Source organism: Bombina bombina, chromosome 12 (assembly GCF_027579735.1).
Source record: "Bombina bombina isolate aBomBom1 chromosome 12, aBomBom1.pri, whole genome shotgun sequence".
Classification (NCBI taxonomy): Eukaryota; Metazoa; Chordata; class Amphibia; order Anura; family Bombinatoridae; genus Bombina; species Bombina bombina.
In genome coordinates this window covers 56,848,076-56,870,483 of record NC_069510.1, presented here as the reverse complement: position 1 = coordinate 56,870,483, position 22,408 = coordinate 56,848,076, and the positions used below count along the sequence as shown (strand labels likewise).

Genomic DNA, 22,408 nt, shown 5'->3' with positions numbered 1-22,408 from the left:
TCACATGGTACAGGGGGAGTGGAAAAAGACATAACTTTTAAAATTGTCAGAAAAAAAATCTACTACTCATTTGAAGTTCAGCCTAAGTGCTATTGCATTGTCTTGTTATCTTGCATTTGTTGATTATGCAAATCTACTGTGTTGACTGGTCCTTTAACTGTTAGCACTGCTATATGTTGTACTATTGTGAAAATTATATACCCAATAAAAAATATTTTAATAAAAAAAACATATAGAAACAAAATATAATAAAATTTACTTTAATTACTTTACCTGCAAATTTATACTGCAGTGCCTCGCCATTAACCCTTTCATTTAAGTTTCTGAATTGTAAAGCTCTAACTCCCCCCACACATTTCCTTCATTGGCTGTATCTATATCTATTGTTGTTTTCGGTAGAATGCAAAAGTGAACAGGGATTATCTGCTGGAGCATGCCTAGATGTTGGGAACATAGTTGAAATAAAATGCCTGTGTCTAAACATTGATAAGGTTGGTGGAGCACAGTGCTCCAGACAGCATGGCTATGTAAGTATTTTTGATTATTTTTGAAAATTATTTTAAAATACTTGCCAGCAATTTTAAAACTATTTTTTTATACAAACTATTTTAGGATATGCACAGATCTCAACCTGTTTTATGGCACTTTAATGTTTTCAGAAGATACAACTTTCGGAAGAAAATCATATTTGGTTCTAAGAACTGCTATATCCTGATGAAAAAACAAAAAGGGGGAATAAGAAGATAGGGAATGTGCCATCTGATCAAGATGTTGTCCAAATAAGGAGTAATGGAGATTCCCTGTGTTCTGATCACTGCCAACAGAGCCCCTAAAACCTTTGTAAAGATGCGAGGGGCAGTGGCTAAACCAAAAGGGTAGAGGCACAAACTGGTAATACTTGTTACGTAAAGCAAATCTTAGAAACTGGAAATGCTCTTTGTGAATTGCGATGTGTATATAAGCATCCTTCAAATGTATGGTTGTCATAAATTGTCCCTTTTGTACTAGGAGCAAAATGGAGGGGATTGTCTACATCTTTAAAGAATGAACTTGGACAAATTTGTTCAGGGACTTTAGATCCAGAATGGGACTTTATGAGATCTCCTTTTTTGGAACAATAAAGAGGTTGGAATAAAAACCTCTTCCCTATTGAGAGACTCAGACTGGTTGTATTACTCCCAAAGTCTTGAAGTCCTGAAGACATTGATTAAAGTCTTTTGAGGATCCTTCGGAACGGGAGACAGTGAGACAGATGAAACCGTTCCCAGGGAGGCCTGGTGCGAAATCCTTGGATGTTCCCTCTAATGGGTAAGACATATTAATTGGGGGTATATATAAGTAAATCTGTGAAATATACATGACAGAAAAACAAGACTGATAAAAGTAACAGTCCTTAAATATACATAGGTAGAAATGTAGGCCAAATTTTTTTTAAACCCCCCAAAAAAACATGTGAACCTTTCCCACCAACTTAGCAGCTCTTATGAGGGTACTCACAACCTTCTGGGCATGGAAGGGTTCAATTCGAGACAAATAGATGAGAAATAGGGGGGTAGTTATCAAGCCGTCAACCTCAAATACGCTGGAATTCCGCAGCGTATTTGTGGCGAGGCTGATTCGCCTTAGTTATCAAGCCCTAGATACCGGCAAAAGTAGAATTTTGTGACGTAAGCTTCGATCCGCCGGCCTCAGTCCGACAAAGATCGATTCTTACGTCACTCCAGATGTTCCGCACACAAGTTCGGCACAATCTGACTACTTTTGCTAGTTATCAAAAAACTAGCAGGTACGCTCTGCACTTTTCCGGCCCAGCGTACCTGGTTTTCAATCCGCCGCCCTGGAGGCAGCGGATCCCATAGGAATCAATGGGAGTCTGACCATAGCGAAAGTTCATGTTCGCTGCTGCCCGACATCCCATTGATTCCTATGGGAGATGTCTACACCTAACACCCTAACATGTACCCCGAGTCTAAACACCCCTAATCTGTCCCCCCCTACACCGCCGCAACTAAATAAAGTGTTTTCCCCCTAAACCGCTGCTCCCGGAGCCCACCGCAACTATAATAAACTGATTAACCCCTAAACCGCCGTTCCCGGACCCGCCGCCACTATAATAAATATGTTAACCCCCTATACCGGCGCCCCCGGAGCCCCCCGCAACTAAATAAAGTTAGTAACCCCTAAACCGCCGCTCCTAGACCCCGCCGCAACTCTTATAAATGTATTAACCCCTAAACCGCCGCTCCCGGACACCGCCGCCACCTACATTATACCTACTAACCCCTATCCTGCCCCCCCTACACCGTCGCCACCTATAATTTAGTTATTAACCCCTATCCTGCCCCCCCCTACACCGCCGCCACAAACTGGTAATACTTGTTACGTAAAGCAAATCTTAGAAACTGGAAATGCTCTTTGTGAATTGCGATGTGTATATAAGCATCCTTCAAATGTATGGTTGTCATAAATTGTCCCTTTTGTACTAGGAGCAAAATGGAGGGGATTGTCTACATCTTTAAAGAATGAACTTGGACAAATTTGTTCAGGGACTTTAGATCCAGAATGGGACTTTATGAGATCTCCTTTTTTGGAACAATAAAGAGGTTGGAATAAAAACCTCTTCCCTATTGAGAGACTCAGACTGGTTGTATTACTCCCAAAGTCTTGAAGTCCTGAAGACATTGATTAAAGTCTTTTGAGGATCCTTCGGAACGGGAGACAGTGAGACAGATGAAACCGTTCCCAGGGAGGCCTGGTGCGAAATCCTTGGATGTTCCCTCTAATGGGTAAGACATATTAATTGGGGGTATATATAAGTAAATCTGTGAAATATACATGACAGAAAAACAAGACTGATAAAAGTAACAGTCCTTAAATATACATAGGTAGAAATGTAGGCCAAATTTTTTTTAAACCCCCCAAAAAAACATGTGAACCTTTCCCACCAACTTAGCAGCTCTTATGAGGGTACTCGCAACCTTCTGGGCATGGAAGGGTTCAATTCGAGACAAATAGATGAGAAATAGGGGGGTAGTTATCAAGCCGTCAACCTCAAATACGCTGGAATTCCGCAGCGTATTTGTGGCGAGGCTGATTCGCCTTAGTTATCAAGCCCTAGATACTGTCAAAAGTAGAATTTTGTGACGTAAGCTTCGATCCGCCGGACTCAGTCCGACAAAGATCGATTCTTACGTCACTCCAGATGTTCCGCACGCAAGTTCGGCACAATCTGACTACTTTTGCTAGTTATCAAAAAACTAGCAGGTACGCTCGGCACTTTTCCGGCCCAGCGTACCTGGTTTTCAATCCGCCGCCCTGGAGGCAGCGGATCCCATAGGAATCAATGGGAGTCTGACCATAGCGAAAGTTCATGTTCGCTGCTGCCCGACATCCCATTGATTCCTATGGGAGATGTCTACACCTAACACCCTAACATGTACCCCGAGTCTAAACACCCCTAATCTGTCCCCCCCTACACCGCCGCAACTAAATAAAGTGTTTTCCCCCTAAACCGCTGCTCCCGGAGCCCACCGCAACTATAATAAACTGATTAACCCCTAAACCGCCGTTCCCGGACCCGCCGCCACTATAATAAATATGTTAACCCCCTATACCGGCGCCCCCGGAGCCCCCCGCAACTAAATAAAGTTAGTAACCCCTAAACCGCCGCTCCTAGACCCCGCCGCAACTCTTATAAATGTATTAACCCCTAAACCGCCGCTCCCGGACACCGCCGCCACCTACATTATACCTACTAACCCCTATCCTGCCCCCCCTACACCGTCGCCACCTATAATTTAGTTATTAACCCCTATCCTGCCCCCCCCTACACCGCCGCCACTGATCGGAACAGCCAATAGAATGCGATCTCAATCTGATTGGCTGATTCAATCAGCCAATCAGATTTTTCCTACCTTAATTCCGATTGGCTGATCAGCCAATCGGAATTGAAGGGACGCCATCTTGGATGACGTCCCTTAAAGGAGCCTTCATTTGTCGTTAGTCCGTCGGGGAAGAAGGATGTTCCGCGTCGGCGGGATGAAGATGGATCCTGAAGAAAGAAGATTGAAGACCCCGCTTGGAAGATGACATCGCCCGGATGGAAGACTTCTTCAGCGCCGCTTGGAGGATCACTTCATCGGATGGAAGACTTCTTCAGCGCCCCTTGGAGGATCACTTCTGCCGCTCCGGATCTCCTCTTCGGTTCCATCGGTGGCTCGGCTGAGTGAAGACGACTCAAGGTAGGATGATCTTCAGGGGGGTAGTGTTAGGTTTATTTAAGGGGGGTTTGGGTTAGATTAGGGGTATGTGGGTGGTGGGTTTTAACGTTGGGGGGTTGTATTTTTCTTTTACAGGCAAAAGAACTGTTTTCTTTGGGGCATGCCCCGCAAAAGGCCCTTTTAAGGGCTGGTAAGGTAAAAGAGCTTTGAACTTTTTTAATTTAGAATAGGGTAGGGCATTTTTTTATTTTGGGGGGCTTTGTTATTTTATTAGGGGGCTTAGATTAGGTGTAATTAGCTTAAAATTGTTGTAATATTTTTGAAATGTTTGTAACTTATTTTTTTTATTTTTTGTAACTTAGCTTTTTTATTTTTTGTACTTTAGTTAGTTTATGTAATTGTATTTAATTGTAGTTATTTGTAACTAATTTATTTAATTAATTTAATGATAGTGTAGTGTTAGGTTTAATTGTAACTTAGGTTAGGATTTATTTTACAGGTCATTTTGTATTTCTTTTAGCTAGGTAGTTATTAAATATTTAATAACTATTTAATAACTATTCTAACTAGCTAAAATAAATACAAAGTTACCTGTAAAATAAATATAAATCCTACAATAGCTACAATGTAACTATTAATTACATTGTAGCTATCTTAGGGTTTATTTTACAGGTAAGTATTTAGTTTTAAATAGGAATAATTTATTAAAGTATAGTGTAGTGTTATGTGTAATTGTAACTTAGGTTAGTTTTTATTTTACAGGTAAATTTCTCTTTATTTTAGCTAGGTAAGCTATTAAATAGTTAATAACTATTTAATAGCTATTGTACCTAGTTAAAATAAATTGAAAGATGCCTGTAAAATAAAAATAAATCCTAAGATAGCTACAATATAATTTTTATTTATATTGTAGCTATATTAGGGTTTATTTTATAGGTAAGTATTTAGTTTTAAATAGGATTCATTTAGTTAATAAGAGAAATATTATTTAGATTTATTTAATTAATATTTAAGTTAGGGGGGTGTTAGGTTTAGTGTTAGACTTAGGTTTAGGGGTTAATACATTTATTACAGTGGCGGCGGTGTAGGGGGGGGCAGGATAGGGGTTAATAAATTTATTATAAGTGGCGACGGTGTAGGGGGGGCAGGATAGGGGTTAATAAGTTTAATATAGGTTGCGGCGGGGTCCGGGAGCGGCGGTTTAGGGGTTAAACTATTTATTTAGTTGCGGCGGGGTCCGGGATCAGCAGGATAGGGGTTAATAACTTTATTATAGAGGGTGGCGGTATAGGGGGGGCAGGATAGGGGTAAGTAGGTATAATGTAGGTGGCGGCAGTGTTCCGGAACGGCGGTTTAGGGGTTAATACATTTATAAGCGTTGCGGCGGTGTCCGGGAGAGGCGGTTTAGGGGTTAATACATTTATAAGAGTTGTGGCAGGGTCTAGGAGCGGCGGTTTAGGGGTTAGTAACTTTATTTAGTTGCGGGGGGCTCCAGGGGTGCCGGTATAGGGTGTAGAACAGTGTAGTTTAGTGTGGGTGCTTAGTGACAGCTTGTCAATAAAGCTGTCAAAAAGCCGAAGAGCAGCGAGATCGGATGAGTGATAACTATCACAGTCCGCTGCTCATCGCCCCGTACTTGGTGCGCGGTTTTTTGACAGATTTATTGATAACTTAGGCGAAATTTTGCAGGTCCGCGGCGGCGATGGTAGGCGAGCTTAGGCGGGCGTATTGAACCGGCAAAGGCAGGTAAATTAGACACGTTGATAACTACCCCCCAATGTCTGTAGGGTGCCTCAGAGAAAAAAATCTGTTGTTTTCAGAGCGGTGGAGATGAGAAAAAAGGGCACCAAGGAAAGGGGGCGGGGCTAACTGCTGTAACAATGTACAGGTAACAGCCTGAAGAAAAAAAGAAAAAATACTGATTTTCATAAATAAATGAAAAGATAAACATTATCCAGAAGCTCCCTAATTGATCCCTAACCTAATCTCATGAAAAGGAAGGGAAATGCTAACTGCATACTGCAATTAGCTGTTTTAAAAAAATGTTGAAAAAATATTTTTTTTGGGAAAAAAACATAAGAGAGCTGCTAAGGGGAGTGTAGAGAATGATACTAGAGAATTTGGGTCGGAAACTTCCAAACTATGTGGTATCTATGGAATAGGACACCAGTGATAGTGAATGGGCTATATATGTTGTCTGAGTCAGTTACCTTGACTGCAGCTACCCCTCCACTGATCTTACCAGCTTACCTTTCTCCCTCACAGAATGCTGATGCAGTAGAGAGCCCATCCAGTGCAAGTAAATATACTGCAGAGTACATGATTGGATATACCTGTAAGCCCTTTGGTGGAGGCTGAGGGATGGGGCCCCACAACGCCAAAGGGCAGTTATGGCTGATACAGCGAGGGTACTGACAATGCCATAAGAGAGGTAATCCTCATCCCCTGTTTCAGTCATTCATTTTCATTCTTCTTTAGTGAAAATGAAGGAGGGGGATAGGGTGTCAAGTCAGGTCTGAGCTCCCAATATATTAGAAAATAACAAAATCTTAATAGCAGAGCACTTCACACAACCTCTCATCTCAGAGGCCAAGAACTAACTGGAGAGGGAGTAGATTTGGGAGGGACTTAAAAGCTCTTGTGAGAGTTCTTAAAGGAACACTGAACCCACATTTTTTCTTTCGTATTTCAGATAGAGCATGCCATTTTAAGCTACTTTCTAATTTACTCCTATTATCAATTTTTCTTTGTTCTCTTGCTATATTTATTTGAAAAATAAGGCATCTAAGCTAAGGAACCAGCCAATTTTTGATTCAGAACGCTGGACAGCACTTGTTTATTGTGGGTGAATTTATCCACCAATCAGCAAGAACAACCCAGGTTGTTCACCAAAAATGGGCCGGCATCTAAACTTACATTTTTGTTTTTCAAATAAAGATACCAAGAGAATGAAGAAAATTTGAGAATAGGAGTAAATTAAAAAGTTGCTTAAAATTTCATGCTCTATCTGAATCACAAAAGAAAATATTTGGGTTCAGTGTCAATTTAACCTCCACATGCTGGCAGGTATATATGCCACATGTTATGGACACCCATGGACTCTCCTCATCATAGGAAAGAAATAAGCTATTACACTCATATAAACACTTTGTAATAAAAAAATATGTATGGTTTCAATACCATTTGTATGTCAATGACACCCAAATCTACCTCTCTGTACCAGACTTACCTCCTTCCTTACTAACCAGTGTCACTAACATTATACACTTATTTTTTCTTTGCATAATTGTTTTGTAGATGATCTATTTATAAAGCCCATAAAGTTTTTTGGTTTTTTTTTAAATGTATAGTTTTGGTTATTTTTAAATAACATTGCTCTGATTTTCAGACTCCTAACCAAGCCCTAAAGTTTTATGAGAATACCGTCAGCTACCTACTCCAGCTTGCTCCTGTTTGTGTAAAGGGTCTTTTCATATGCAAAAGAAGGGGGGGGGGGTCTTATTTCCCACTTGCAGTGGGCTTTCCAGCTACCTTTTCAACAGAGCTAAACTGAGAGCTTCTAAGTAAGTTTTTAAACAGTTTTATACTGGATTTTTATATCAGTATCTGTGCATTTTATTCTTTATAGTAGTGTCTATTACATGCAGTTATATGAAAATGAGTGGATACTGTCCCTTTAAGCTAAATCTCTCCAAAACTGAACTCTTTATTCTTCTTCTTCCAAAATCTCCACCCCCCAAATTTCTATAACTGTTGATAATTCCATCATTACCCCTACCCCGAATGCCTGATGTCTTGGGGTCACACTTGACTCAGACCTTTCCATCACTCCTCACATTTAGTCTTTGGCTAAAGCCTGCCGCTTCCACCTTAAAAACATCTCTAAAATTAGACATTTCCTTACACAAGACACAACTAAGATTTTAATCTATTCTCACATCCTTTCAACACACACCACATGGTTATAAAAGCAAAATAAATAAATCTAAGCAAATGTACCTTAATAAAATGTGTTAAGAGAAATTAGGAAAAAAACATTTAAATTATTCAAAGAAAATAGTAGAGAGTCAACATTTCAAATATATAAGGAATGTAAACAAATCATGTAAAAAAGCAATCAAATTAGCCAACATCTAGGAAGGACAAAATAGGTACATTTAAAATATGCGGAGGGTAGCATAACAGGGAGAAGGCTGAGGTACTAAACTAATTCTTTTCTTCAGTATACACAAGAGAGCAACCAATGGGGGATACTTTGAAACAAACTAGAACATACAAGCCCATACCATTAACTAGGTTATCTCTAGAGGATATCAGGAAAAAAACTGGATAATATTAAAGAGAGATGAAACCCAACATTTTCCTTTAATGATTCGGATTGAGCATACAATTTTAAACATCTTTCCAATTAACTTCTATTATATACTTTGCTTAATTCTTTTGATATCCTTTCCTGAAAAGCATATATAAATATGCTCAGTAGCTGCTGATTGGTGGCTGCACATAGATGCCTCATGTTATTGGCTCACCCATGTGCATTGCTATTCTTCAACAAAGGATACATAAAGAATTAAGGAAATTAGATAATAGAGTAAATTGTAATGTTGTTTACAATTGTATTATCTATCTGAATCATGAAATAAATATTTTGGGTTTCCTGTACCTTTAAGGGTCCACTGTTATAGCTAAACCTCTACTCTTGATTTTTCAAGATTTATTATCCTCAGCCATAGTACCACAGGACTGACATAAAGCTGATGTGGTGCCACTTTTTTAAAAGGAAAGTTAATCTGACATCGGTAGTGGGCAAGATACTTGAAGGGATTATAAGGGATTATTTTGATGAGTATATTCATGTAAACAAGATCGTGAGTTCAAATCAGCATAGTTTTATGAGAAATAGATCATGTCAAACGAATCTATTTAGATTCTATGAGGAGGAAGTAAAAATATAGAGGGGGGAAGCAGTTGATGTGATAAACTTGGATTTTGCAAAGGCGTTTGAAAACGGTTTGATACAGTGCTACATTAGAGATTAATGTACAACATTAAGGGACTGGGAATATCTGAAAATGTATCTGATGGATAAATAACTGGATAAAAGACAGGGAGCAATGAGTAGTAGTAAACTGATCATACTCAGATTGGACAAAAGTAATCAGTGGAGTCCCACAGGGATCAGAACTGGGCTCTGTTCTTTTTAATATTTTTATAAATGACTTGTAGCAAGGATTGAATAGTAACATCTCTATTTTTGCAGATGATACAAAGTTATGTAAGGTCATTAGGTCAGTGCAGGATGAAATAGCATTACAAAGTGATTTACAAAAACTGGAAGAATAGGCTGGTAAATGGAAAATGAGATTTAATACTGGAAAATGTAAGGTTCTACATTTTGGAAGTAGAAATAAGCAGGCAACTTATTACAGGCATATTTTTTGTTGGGCTTTGCTTTATTGCACTTCACAGATATTGCTCTTTTTACAATTGAAGGTTTGTGGCAACTAAATCTATTGGCACCATTTTTTCAATGGATATACACATAAACATACATGTATACACACATACATATATTTAACATAGTAACATAGTAACATAGTAGATGAGGTTGAAAAAAGACCGAAGTCCATCGAGTTCAACCTATACAAATCTAAAATATATGCAAAAAGCTCTAGTTAAGCTTAAATAATCCCACTAAAAGGTGACCCATTTAATACTAGCAATCATATCCATGAATTTTGTTTATAGACAGAAATGTATCCAAATAATTTTTAAATGTATCTAGGGTATTGGCATTGGTAATGAGTTCCACAATTTTATTGCTCTTACAGTGAAAAAAAATATATATACCTGTATATACATACATACACAGACATATATAAATTAATTAAGGTATGTACATTGTTTTTTAGACATAATGCTATTGCCCTTTTAATAGATGACAGTGTTGTGTAAACATAACTCTTATATGCACTAGGAAACAAAAAAATATATATGACTTTATTGCTATATTCACTTTATTACCATGGTCTGGAACCGAATCCGCAATATCTCTGAGGTACACCTGTATTTAATTTGGACTAGACTTTGCAAAATATAGGATTTAAATATATTCAAGGTCCATATACAGCGTTGGCAGAAGCTCTGCTTATTCCAAGGAAATTGTTTGTGACAAGAGGTCACAATTTAAGGCTGGAGGAAAGGAGATTTATTCTCCAGCAACATGCTGTAAGAGCAATCACATTTTGGAACTCATTGCCTAAGTAGGTAGTAAATGCCAATACCTTAGATGCATTTAAAAATGTCTTAGATACATTTCTGGCTAGAAACAGAACAGAGGGATATGATTGCTTGTGTTAAATGGGTCGCTTTTTTAATGGGATTAAATTATGCTCAATTGGAGATTTTATTGTAAATCAGGTTAGATCTGTATAGGTCGAATTTGATGGACTTCTGTCTTCTTTTAACCTCATCTACTATGCTACATACATATATAAATATATATATATATATATATATATATATATATATATATATATATATATATACTTTTGAGCCATTCCCAGTCAAATTAAATTGTATATATGGCTGTAGTTCTTTATTTTAATTGGGTTTTGTGCAATATATATATATATATATATATATATATATATATAAATATATAAAAAGAGTGCACTCTCAAGGACTTTTCAATGATTTATTTCTTAAGATCTTAGGAAATAAATCATTGAAAAGTCCTGAAGAGTGCACTCTTTTTTTGCTTCTACAATTTTGTCTGTTTCACCCCAGGCATTTGTGACCTGTTATCTGGAGTGCTTGTCTTCTCTACAGATATATATATATATATATATATATATATATATATGTGTTAAACACTGCTGTACAATTTTGTACAGCAGTGTTTAACATAAATACACTGCATACAGTGCACGGTAGTGGTAATAATGGTATAAAAAAGAAGAGAAAAGACAGACCACTATTTTCTTTTTTAAGACACGATGAGTCCATGGATCATCTCAAATACTAATGGGATATTCACCTCCTGGTCAGCAGGAGGAGGCAAAGAGCACCACAGCAGAGATGTTAAATAGCTCCTCCTTTCCCTCCCACTCTAGTCATTCTCTTTGCCTATGTTAGTGATAGGAAGAGGTAAAGTGAGGTGTTAGTATAGATTCTTCAATCAAGAGTTTATTATTTTTTGAAACAGTGCAAGATGGGCTGTTTTTTCCTAGGGTGTAGCCGTAGTCCATATAATTCTCTTCAGTAGAGCCTTGGTAGCTTTAGAGCAATGGGAACTTGTGGGACATAATTCTCACTGCACCTCCCATATTTCTTGCTGCCCTATCTCCTTAAGTTTGAGGTATTCAGTGTCTCAGCATTTTGTTTTCCTCAGGTCGATGTGAGGGAGAGGACCTCTCAAGCCTGAGAGCTGCCTTACTGCCAGGCAGAAGTCAAGGTAAGTGCTATGTATTTTTCTGGGGCACAAGGAGACTCAGATAATCAGTTAGCACCCATTATACATAAGGGGCTCTACAGAAAGTAGCTCTTTATGTGGGGATGTTTAAATCTTTCCTGAGGGGAAAGTAATTGGACAGTATTATCGAGCAGGCACTGGGGCTGGAGTTAAGCTGCTTTACAAATTTTTAAGATGGCTCTGGTGGTTTTCACTGTTTGGAGTTAGACTTCATACATTCAATACATCGGCGTAGGTTACGCCCACAATGGGTGGTGCTTCCGGTGTTTGTGCGCCATTTAGTAGCACTTCAGTTCAGGGAGCAGTGTAATAGTGCGACATCAAGAAGGGCTTATCCGAGCTGGGCTAGAGTCGCATGCTAAAGTTATTCATGTGCTGCTAGTGCAGTGTCTGTGTTTCATTTTTCCTGTCAGCGCATCGTTATTGTTTTCTAAGAAAGCCAATCCTAGAGGATCGTCTGAGAGAAATCTAGCGATATTGGGTCAGGTAGGAGCACTTCAGCTGAGCGCTGAGGAGCAGAGGTTGTTTTTACAGGAGATTTGCATTAAAATGAATCTGCAATAGAGTAAAAAAGAAAACCGTTTAGTATTTAAAGAGACAGTAACGTTTTTTTTATATTTGATATTTACAAATACTTTTGAAAGTTTTTAGTTTCTATTTAATAAATTGTGAACAAATTGTGAACAAACATGGACCAGGGGGACTTGCAAGATGTCACCTGTGCTTTATGTTTTGACGCCAATGTGGAACCACCAATCCCTTTTTGTCCTTCATGTATTCAAAGGACTTTAAGTTATAGGGAAAAGATTTTTTCAGAGCCAGTTTCCTCTAAGGCAGTCATTGTCCAAGAGTCTAATGATGAGGGTCAATATATGCCGCAGCTTTCTCCCCAATCCTCCCATATTTTACCGCCCTCACAAGCAGTGCCCTGTGCTTCAGCTATAGTCCCTTCTGGGATTTCGTTACAAGACATAGCATCAGAAATAGTGAAGACATGAGAGAAGCTCTGTCTGCATTTCCAATGTTGCAAGGTAAACGTAAGAGGAAAGCCAGACATTCAGTAAGCGAGGTTTCTGATGCAATTGTTGCCATTTCTGAGGTATCCTCCCAATGACCTGAAGAGGAGGGTCCCACAGTAGTTTCTGAAGGAGAGATTTCAGATTCAGAGAGTCTGTTACCTCTGACGGACTCAGAAGTGGTATCTTTCAGATTTAAACTTGATCACCTTCGTCTGCTACTCAGGGAGGTTTTAGTTACCTTGGATGACAGTGACTCCACAGTGGTGGTTGTCCCTCAGAAGTCAAGTAAACTGGACAAATATTTTGAGGTTCCTTCCAACACAGATGTATTTCCAGTTCCTAAAAGAGCTACTGAAATCATTGCTAAGGAGTGGGAGAGACTGGGCATTCCTTTCTCTCCCTCTCCTATTTTAAGAAAATGTTTCCAATAGCTGATTCTGTTAAAGAGGCTTGGCAAACTGTTCCTAAGGTAGAAGGAGCCGTTTCCACCTTAGCTAATAGAACTACTATTCCCATAGAGCATAGTTGTGCTTTCAAAGATCCTATGGATAAGAAGTTAGAGGGCTTACTCAAGAAGATCTATGTACACCAGGGTCTGCAGTGGCAACCGGCTGTGTGCATTGCCACTGTCACTAGTGCGGCAGCATATTGGTTTGATGCACTGTCTGAAGCCCTCAGGACAGAAACTTCTTTGGATGAGATCCAAGATAGGATTAAAGCTCTGAAGTTAGCTAATGCCTTTATTTCAGACGCTTCCCTGCAAGTTATCAAATTGGGAGCTAAGATTTCGTGTTTCTCTATTCTGGCCCGCAGAGCCTTATGGTTAAAACCTTGGTCTGCGGATGTGTCATCTAAGTCTAAACTTCTAGCTATCCCTTACAAAGGGAAGACCTTGTTTGGACCTGATCTGAAGGAGATTATCTCTGACATCATGGGAGGTAAAGGTCATCTTCTCCCTCAAGATAAGAGAAATAAAAAAAAAGGACGACAGAACAATTTTCGTTCCTTTCGAAATTCTTCCTCTTCCTCCTCTAAGCAGGAACAATCTAAGCCTACATGGAGACCCAGCCAGTCTTGGAATAAAGGAAAACAATCCAAGAAGCCTGTTAGTGATTCCAAGACAGCATGAAGGGCATGCCCCCATCCGGGACCAGATCTGGTAGGGGGCAGACTTTCCTTCTTCATTCAAGCCTGGGTTTGGGATGTTCAGGATCCCTGGGCAATAGAAATAGTGTCTCAGGGATACAAACTGGAGTTCAAAGTTTTTCCTCCCAGAGGCAGATTCCTTCTTTCAAGATTATCTGCAGACCAGACAAGGAGAGAGGCATTCTTACTCTGCATAGGAGACCTCTCTGCCCTGGGAGTGATTGCTCCCGTTCCAATTCAGGAACAGGGTCTGGGGTTTTATTCCAATCTGTTTGTGGTTCCCAAAAAAAGAGGGAACCTTCAGGCCAATTTTAGACATCAAGAGTCTAAACAAGTTTCTCAGGGTACCGTCCTTCAAGATGGAAAAAATTTGTTCCATTCTTCCATTGATCCAGGAAGGTCAATTTATGACAACAGTGGATTTAAAGGACACATATCTACATGTTACCATTCACAGGGATCATCACAAGTTCTTAAAGTTTGCCTTTCTGGACAAACACTTCCATTTTGTGGCTCTTCCTTTTGGTCTTGCCACAGCCCACAGAATCTTCACAAAGGTTCTGGAATCTCTGTTGGCGGTGCTTCGATCAAAAGGGATTGCAGTGGCGCCTTATCTGGATGACATTCTAGTTCAGGCACCCTCCTTTCCGCTAGCAAGGTCCCACACGGACTTGGTGTTGTCCTTCCTACGATCCCACGGGTGGAAGGTAAACTTAGAAAAGAGTTCCTTAGTTCCAAATACAAGGATAACTTTCTTAGGAACCATAATAGACTCCCTGTCTATGAAGATTTTTCTGACAGAAGTCAGGAAATTAAAGATTATCAAAACTTGTCTAGCCCTTCAGTTCACTCCTCGACCATCAGTGGCTCAGTGCATGGAGTTAATCGGGCTGATGGTGGCGACAATGGACATCATCCCATTTGCTCACTTCCATCTCAGAGCTCTGCAGTTGAACATGCTGAGGCAATGGAACGGAGAGTATATGGACTTGTCTCCTTGACTTCTTCTGGAGCAGGAGACAAGGGACTCTCTACTATGGTGGTTGTCTCTGGATCATATCTCCCAGGGAACCTGCTTTTGCAGACCATCTTGGGTGATTGTGACAACAGATGCCAACCTTCTGGGGTGGGGAGCAGCCTGGGGCTCTCTAAAGGCTCAGGGAACATGGACTCAGAGTCTGTTCTACCCATAAACATTCTGGAACTAAGAGTGATCTACAATGCTCTTCTGGCCTGGCCCCAGTAAGCCTCGGTACAGTTTATCAGGTTCCAGTCGGACAACATAACGTCAGTGGCTTACATCAATCATCAGGGAGTAACGAGGAGTTCCTTGGCGATGACAGAGGTATCCAAAATAATTCAGTGGACGGAGGCCCATTCTTGCTGTCTGTCGGCGATCCACATCCCAGGGGTGGACAACTGGGAGGCGGATTTTCTGAGCAGGCAGACCTTTCATCCGGGGGAGTGGGAACTCCATCTGGAAGTATTCTCCAGTCTAATTATCAAGTGGGGTCAGCCGGAATTAGATCTCATGGCATCTCGACAGAATGCCAAGCTCCCGAGATACGGGTCGAGGTCCAGGGACCCCCAAGCGGAACTGATAGATGCTCTGGCGGTTCCTTGGACCTTCAGTCTAGCATACCTATTTCCTCCATTTGCGCTTCTTCCTCGGGTCATTGTTCGAATCAAGCAGGAGAGGGCCTCGGTGATCCTCATTGCACCTGCTCGCAGGATTTGGTATGCAGATTTGGTGGACATGTCATCTCTGCCACCTTGGAGACTTCTGTTGAGGAAGGACCTTCTAATTCAAGGGCCCTTCCTTCACCCAAATCTAGTTTTTCTGAAGCTGACTGCTTGGAGATTGAACGCTTAATTTTATCCAAGCGGGGCTTTTCTGAATCGGTCATAGAGACCATGATTCAGGCTCGTAAGCCTGTAACTAGAAGGATTTACCATAAGATTTGGCGTAAATATCTCTATTGGTGTGAATCCAAGGGCTACTCATGGAGTAGAGTTAGGATTCCTAGAATTTTGTCTTTTCTCCAAGAAGGTTTGGAGAAAGGTTTATCGACAAGTTCCCTAAAGGGTCAAATCTCGGCCTTATCTATTTTTTTTTTTAATTTAAGTTTTTTATTGAGACATATGCAACGTACATACAGTAATAAGACCGTTAAACAAGCTTAAGGACACTAAGCAATGCATATTAAACACGGGAAACAGGTTACACGATTGGTATATTCTGGTAAGTTTCGTGTCTATATTCTATATCTATTTGTCAACTTGGGGTAAAAACAGTGGTCTATATAGTAGGTCAAAACAGTCTCCTTTTTTTTTATTTTACTGAAGAGGGGTAGATGTGCAAAGAAAAGTCAGTATGAGTAGTTATATCAGTAATGTATCTTAGTGTGTTGAGATATTAACATGAAGCATCCATAATCTGCAAGGGATATGAATGTGGGACTATGTGATCCGGGAAGGGAAAAGTTAGAAGGGAATAAGAGAGAGGAAGAGAAAAAAAAAAAGGGGGAGGGGGGGGGTGGGAAAAGGAAGGAAGGTATGGGTAGTACTATAGGTTTGGAGTTGGATATAGGAGAGTTATGGGTGTGAGGAGACCTGGGTGGATAGGTTATTGACTCAGGAATTTTCCCAATTTGGGAATTTTGAAAGCCCAGGGGACCAAATCTCATAGAAGGAGTCAATTTTGTCTAGTACTTTAAATGAGTATTGTTCCATTTGTCCAATATACTGGATTATGGTTAGTACTTGAGATAGAGGTGGAGGTTTTTCATTCTTCCAAGATCTAGCTATGGCTAGCTTTGTGGCCATGAGGATATAAATCATTAGGGATTCATTTGGGGAACTGAGGTTTGACACCTTCATATGGAGGAGAGATATCTCTGGGGTGTATTGTATGGAGATACCGAGAGTGCGAAGAAGAGCATAGACTTTTTTCCATAGAGGCTGAATGACTGGGCAGGACCACCAGATGTGCTGTGCTGTCCCTATATGTCCGCAGCCCCTCCAACATGCAGAAGAGTGCGTATTGTAAATTCTATGCAATGTAGCCGGAACCAAGTGCCAGCGGATGAGGATTTTATAGTGCAACTCCCACAGGGTGGCACAATGTAATAGCTTTTTAGTTACCATGATTCTAGCTTGCCAGGTGTCAATATCAGCAGTGAAACTTAAATCTCTTTCCCAAGCGGCATGCTGTGGAATTTTATAGGGGGTTTGTGACTTATTAAGTAGATTGTAGTGTAGAGAGAGAGGCTGTGAGATACTAGATGCTTGTTGCCATATAGATTCCCATGGTGAAAGTTGCCTAAGTTCTGTCTTTGGGTAACCCCAGGTGCGTAATCGTGTGCTCAAGCGATATGCTTCAAAGCTAAGGCTCGGCAGGATTTGAAATTTAGCACATAGATTAGGATGAGAGAGCCAGATGTCATTATCATAGAAGTCCAATACTAATAGGATCTCCCTGTTGCGCCAGGCTTCAGGGTGAGAATCCGATAAACAGAAGAGTGCCCCTGAAATCGTAAGCACAGGTGACGGATGAGGGGATATAACCAGATTCTGTCTGATTTGATCCCATAATTGGAAAGCATGTTTAAAAATTGGATGTGCACTATTCAAAGATTGTCTATGATGGGTAGGGATCCACAGGAGATCTGAGAGTGTAATTGTGGGGGGGAGTTGTGCTGACTCGAGTATGTGCCAACTCGGGAGCTTCTCTGAGTTGTTCCAACTCAATAAATGGGAGAGTCTGGCAGCATAGTAATAGGTAATCAAATTTGGTAAGGCTAAACCACCTTGTTCAATCGGTTTCTCCAGTGTTCGCCTAGAAGTTCTGGGTCTTTTATCTTTCCATACATAATTAGTTATCAGGCTCTGCATCCTATTTAGGGTGGATCTCGGGATGTTATATGGTATAGATTGAAAAAGGTACGATATCTTGGGAAGAAAGGACATCTTGATTGCAGTAATGCGACCAGTCCAAGAGATTTCTCTAAATTCCCAAGTATCCAGTAATTTCCTGAACTCTAGGAGTCTATCTGAATAATTTTGAGCCACTGTGATGGAGGGGTCAGGGCTAAGTAGTATCCCCAATATCTTGAGAGAAGAAGTGTTCCAGTGGAATTGGTAATTTCTTTGCAGTAGTGTGAGATCATTGGGTGGTATATGGATGGGGAGGGCTTCTGTCTTTGTAATGTTATGTTTATAGTAGCTTAATCTGCTGAATTCCTTAATAATCTCAAAAACTGAGGGTAAGGACTCATTAGGTGAAGTTAGTATAAGGGTGATATCATCTGCATACAATGAAATTGTATGTACATGTGGTCCTACGGTGAGTCCTTTAACCCGTGAACTCTTCCTGATACATTGGGCTAAGGGCTCAATAGCCAAGGCAAATAGGAGAGGTGAAAGTGGGCATCCCTGCCTGGTGCCGTTAGTTATGGAGAACGAGGAAGACTGGAATCCAACTCCTCGGACTCTGGCTGAGGGATATGAGTAAAGAGCCTTAACAGCGCAAATAAAAGAATCGGGTATTCGGAGGACTTCCATTACCTTCCACAAATATTCCCATCTGACCCTGTCAAATGCCTTTTCAGCGTCCAGAGACAGGGCCAGAATGGGGATCTCTCTCTTACACATGAAGTTCAGAAGATCCAATATACGCCTTATTGCATCAGGGCCCTCTCTATGAGGAATAAAGTCTACTTGGTCCTTTGCTATTAGGGAGGGGATGATTCTAGAGAGTCTGTTAGCTAAAAGTTTAGCGTAGATCTTAGTGTCCACATTAAGTAGTGAAATTGGGCGGTAGCTGGTGCAATGATCTGGGGGTTTGCCTGGTTTCAGGATGGTGATCTATTTTGTTACACAAATGTCTGGCGGATGTCCCAGATGTACAATCATTTTGTCAGACCTTGGTCAGGATCAGGCCTGTGTTCAAACCAGTTACTCATCCATGGAGTCTGAATTTAGTTCACAAAGTTCTTCAAGGGGCTCCGTTTGAGCCTATGCATTCCTTAGATATTAAGTTGTTATCTTGGAAGGTTTTATTTCTTGTTGCTATTTCTTCTGCTCGTAGAGTGTCAGAGCTCTCAGCATTGCAGTATGAATCCCCTTACCTTATTTTCCATTCAGATAAGGATTAGGATTTCTTCCTAAGGTTGTTTCTGATCGGAACATTAATCAGGAGATTGTTGTTCCTTCCTTGTGTCCTAACCCTTCTTCTCAGAAGGAACGACTTCTGCACAATTTGGACGTGGTCCGTGCTTTAAAGTTTTACCTGCAGGCGACTAAGGACTTTCGTCAGTCTTCTTCTTTGCGGCCTTCTCAGGAAAACGTAAGGGTCAGAAAGCTACGGCTACTTCTTTCTTTTTGGCTGAAGAGTATCATATGTTTTGCATATGAGACTGCTGGACAGCAGCCTCCAGAGAGAGTTACGGCTCATTCCACGAGGGCTGTTGCTTCCTCATGGGCATTCAAGAAAGATCCTCCAATTAGACTCAAGCCGGAAGAAGCCCTAATTGTAAGGGGTGAAAAGGGCATAGCTGCTTGGTGTGTCGGCGGTGCTGTCAGCTGCTCACCACCGACAATACTTCTCAGTTTGGAACAACGGTGGGGTATCGGCTCCTGAAGTTGTGCTTGTCACCTATTTGCCTTCGATTGTACATCAGTATCGAGTTCGAGATTGAAGGGTTGGAGAATCCGGAGGCGTGCTGGTCACCTATGTGCCTCTGCTCTGCAGTGAGAGTGTTATGGTACACTATACTATGGCTGACTGTATAACCTATGCTGGATGATAAAAGTTATGACAGGATTATCAGGTATTTGGCGCCTCTGTGTTTTTTTCTTTTTTAGATTGTTTTCATCATCAGGACTTTGACATATAACAGAGAGCTGCCATCTTCACCCCAGGATATAATTGGGACTTTCAATATTAATCTGTTGCATTCACTTATGTAATTTAAGACTTGCTTTTTTATTGTTTTTTATTTTATTTAGAGAGCCCCCTAGAGGAGGTTTTATTTGTGTTTACACATTTTTTTTCTCATTTCTAGGATATTCAAGTATGCCTATTGGAAACCTTGGTCAGCTATTGTGGGACATCTGAGCCATTCCTGTAAAGGTTAAAAAAAATGTAACTTTCTTACTTTATACCGCATTGGATTACAAACGCCAACCAGAGATTGAATGATTGTTTCTTTCCCTTCAAGTACGAACTGAACTGTGAGACTTTTTGCCATAAATATACATAAATATATAATATGGTGCTGCATAAATATGACAAAATAAATATGCTCTGCTAATGGGACTAAAAGTTAGCTCATGGACACTTTATGATACAGAGTTGCATTTTATTTATTGGAGCCGTTTTGTAACCACCGCTTTAAAATTCTATGGTTAGGATGTTGCTGTACATATTTATGTATATAATTATTCTGATAATTGTGTCATTTTCTGCTCAGCTTGCCTGCTGAAGTTTTATAATTATAAGTAAATAGCCTGGTGCTGGAAAATAGTGGTCTGTCTTTTCTCTTTTATATATATAAATATATGTATGTATATATTCATATAGATATATAGGTATAGATATATATATTACAAAAAAAATATTCAGAGCAAATTTTGCATTGCTAGCTGTGTATCTCACTAAGGCCCAGTGATCGAAAAGTGCTGCGAGGCGGCGATATATTTAAAAGGGATTCAACCTGATGTTGACAATGCCGACAAAATATTCAAAAGTGTCAACATTACTCTTTAAAGGCAGCATCCCAGAGGGGTTTTTACTATACATTGCAATTAATGGCGATACTGGCAAAATATTCCAAGCAGCATCGGCAAGGACATTGGCAATGTAAAGTAAAGGATCCCTTTTAAATATGTAGCACACAACCTAATAAATATATATACCTATGTATGCCTAAACCGACATAACCCACCACCGCAAACTAACTGTACACTACTTAACCCCTAAACCGCCAATAGCCCACCGCAATGAACTTTTTAGTCCAATCAACCAATAGAATTCTATTAGTATCAACCAATAGAATTCTATTAGTTGATTGGACTAAGAATTAAAAAACAGCCAATAGAAATGCATGGGCACTCTTATATAAGGAGGAACATCACAGTCAAGTTTCAGTGTGCAGCAGTGACCACATGAAGAGGACCTCTGCAAGAAGATAAGAAGAAAAGAAGGGGGATTTCTGGTGGGCGGGCAACCTAGCAGGACGCAGAGAAGCGGAGCTCCAGAATCAAAGTTTGAATAGGGAGCGATATTCACACTTTTACTGCCCGGATACCTCGATCCCTTGGCAGGTCAGCAGTGAGACTCTGCCGGGAACTTCACAGAGACAGGAGTCATCCATCCGACTCCCCCGCTGGACGCACACTAGAAGAAACTGCAGCATAGCGGAGTGAGGAGTCCTAAAGCTCGGAGGCCAGGCGATCTAATGTTGCACGGGAGGAGGAGGTAGAAGAATCACCCGAGGGGTAAATGAACAGAACATACCCCCGGTTAGACAAACGAGCATCTAAAGCTGCGCATTCACCAAAAAGAGCGTGAAAATCCGCCATCTTATGCCTCCACCCCCCGGAGGATACAAGACAAAAGCTGACAGCAGAGAGCTGAGAAACAGCAGGGAGCTAAATATCAGCTAAAAAATCTTTTAAAATATGCTCAGTTTTGCCCTAGGGGAACGCTCGCAATTGCGCAGGGTTGTAAGGAGACTTTTTAGGTGAGATAAGTTGTCGGGGCAGATTTGTCACTCCCTGGGAAGGGGGATTCTACTGCACAAAGCCAGTAAAATTACCACAGTACTATAGGCAACATGAAGAGACAGGCTTCTTAGAGTGGGCAAAGTGTTAACTAACAGAGTATACTGCAGTCACTTCACAGTTGAGAGAGTCTACCATCTACTTATTATAGGGGACAACCCTGGCAGGCCTGTGCAGTTGATTGGCTTTACACTTTTGGTGACTGGTCCTGGGTGGAGCACATAACAAATATATTACACCCTGTTTAAGCTACTCCACATCTCTACCTACCTCCCACCCCTACATATAAAGATACATTGGACATTCGATAAAATGGCACACTAGACGGTAGCCTGGAGTCTCCCTCTTGATAATCCAAGACCCACTCCAAGATTATAATCTCCCCACTACAAGTGACCACATCATTTTTACTTCCATGCTCATCGGCTAAAGGAATCGACATTAAGTGAGAAGCTTGCAAGTTAGACCAGTCTGTATGCAAAGATATTATCTGCCATACAATAAACAGATGGACAGGATGTCGGGGAAACAGAAATCATCCGACAGAAAACAGAAACACCAAGTTAAAATCCATGCTGTGCATCAGATGCAAGCGGACACTCCTGATAGTGCTTCTCAAGATCCTCATCCTATAGTGTCACAATTGTCTGCTCTATTCTTACCAAAGATTGAACAGCTCTAGACGGGTATGGACACTTTGTCTACAGATTTCAGAGCCTTTTCTACATGGTTAACTAGAGTAGAACAGCAAGTTGCAGACGGGG

The 22,408-nt window shown here is 40.6% G+C and overlaps 1 long non-coding RNA gene across 2 annotated transcripts; it reads left to right on the top strand.

Moving 5' to 3' along the window:
• Positions 1-2,681: 2,681 nt before the first annotated feature.
• On the top strand, positions 2,682-20,383 carry LOC128642891 (uncharacterized). 2 transcript variants are annotated; one of them, XR_008399728.1, is made up of 2 exons: positions 2,682-2,786; positions 19,925-20,383. It is a non-coding gene; the product is annotated as an uncharacterized LOC128642891 (long non-coding RNA). The 2 variants fall into 2 exon arrangements; XR_008399727.1 differs by lacking the exon at positions 2,682-2,786 and adding an exon at positions 6,608-6,651.
• Positions 20,384-22,408: the final 2,025 nt, after the last annotated feature.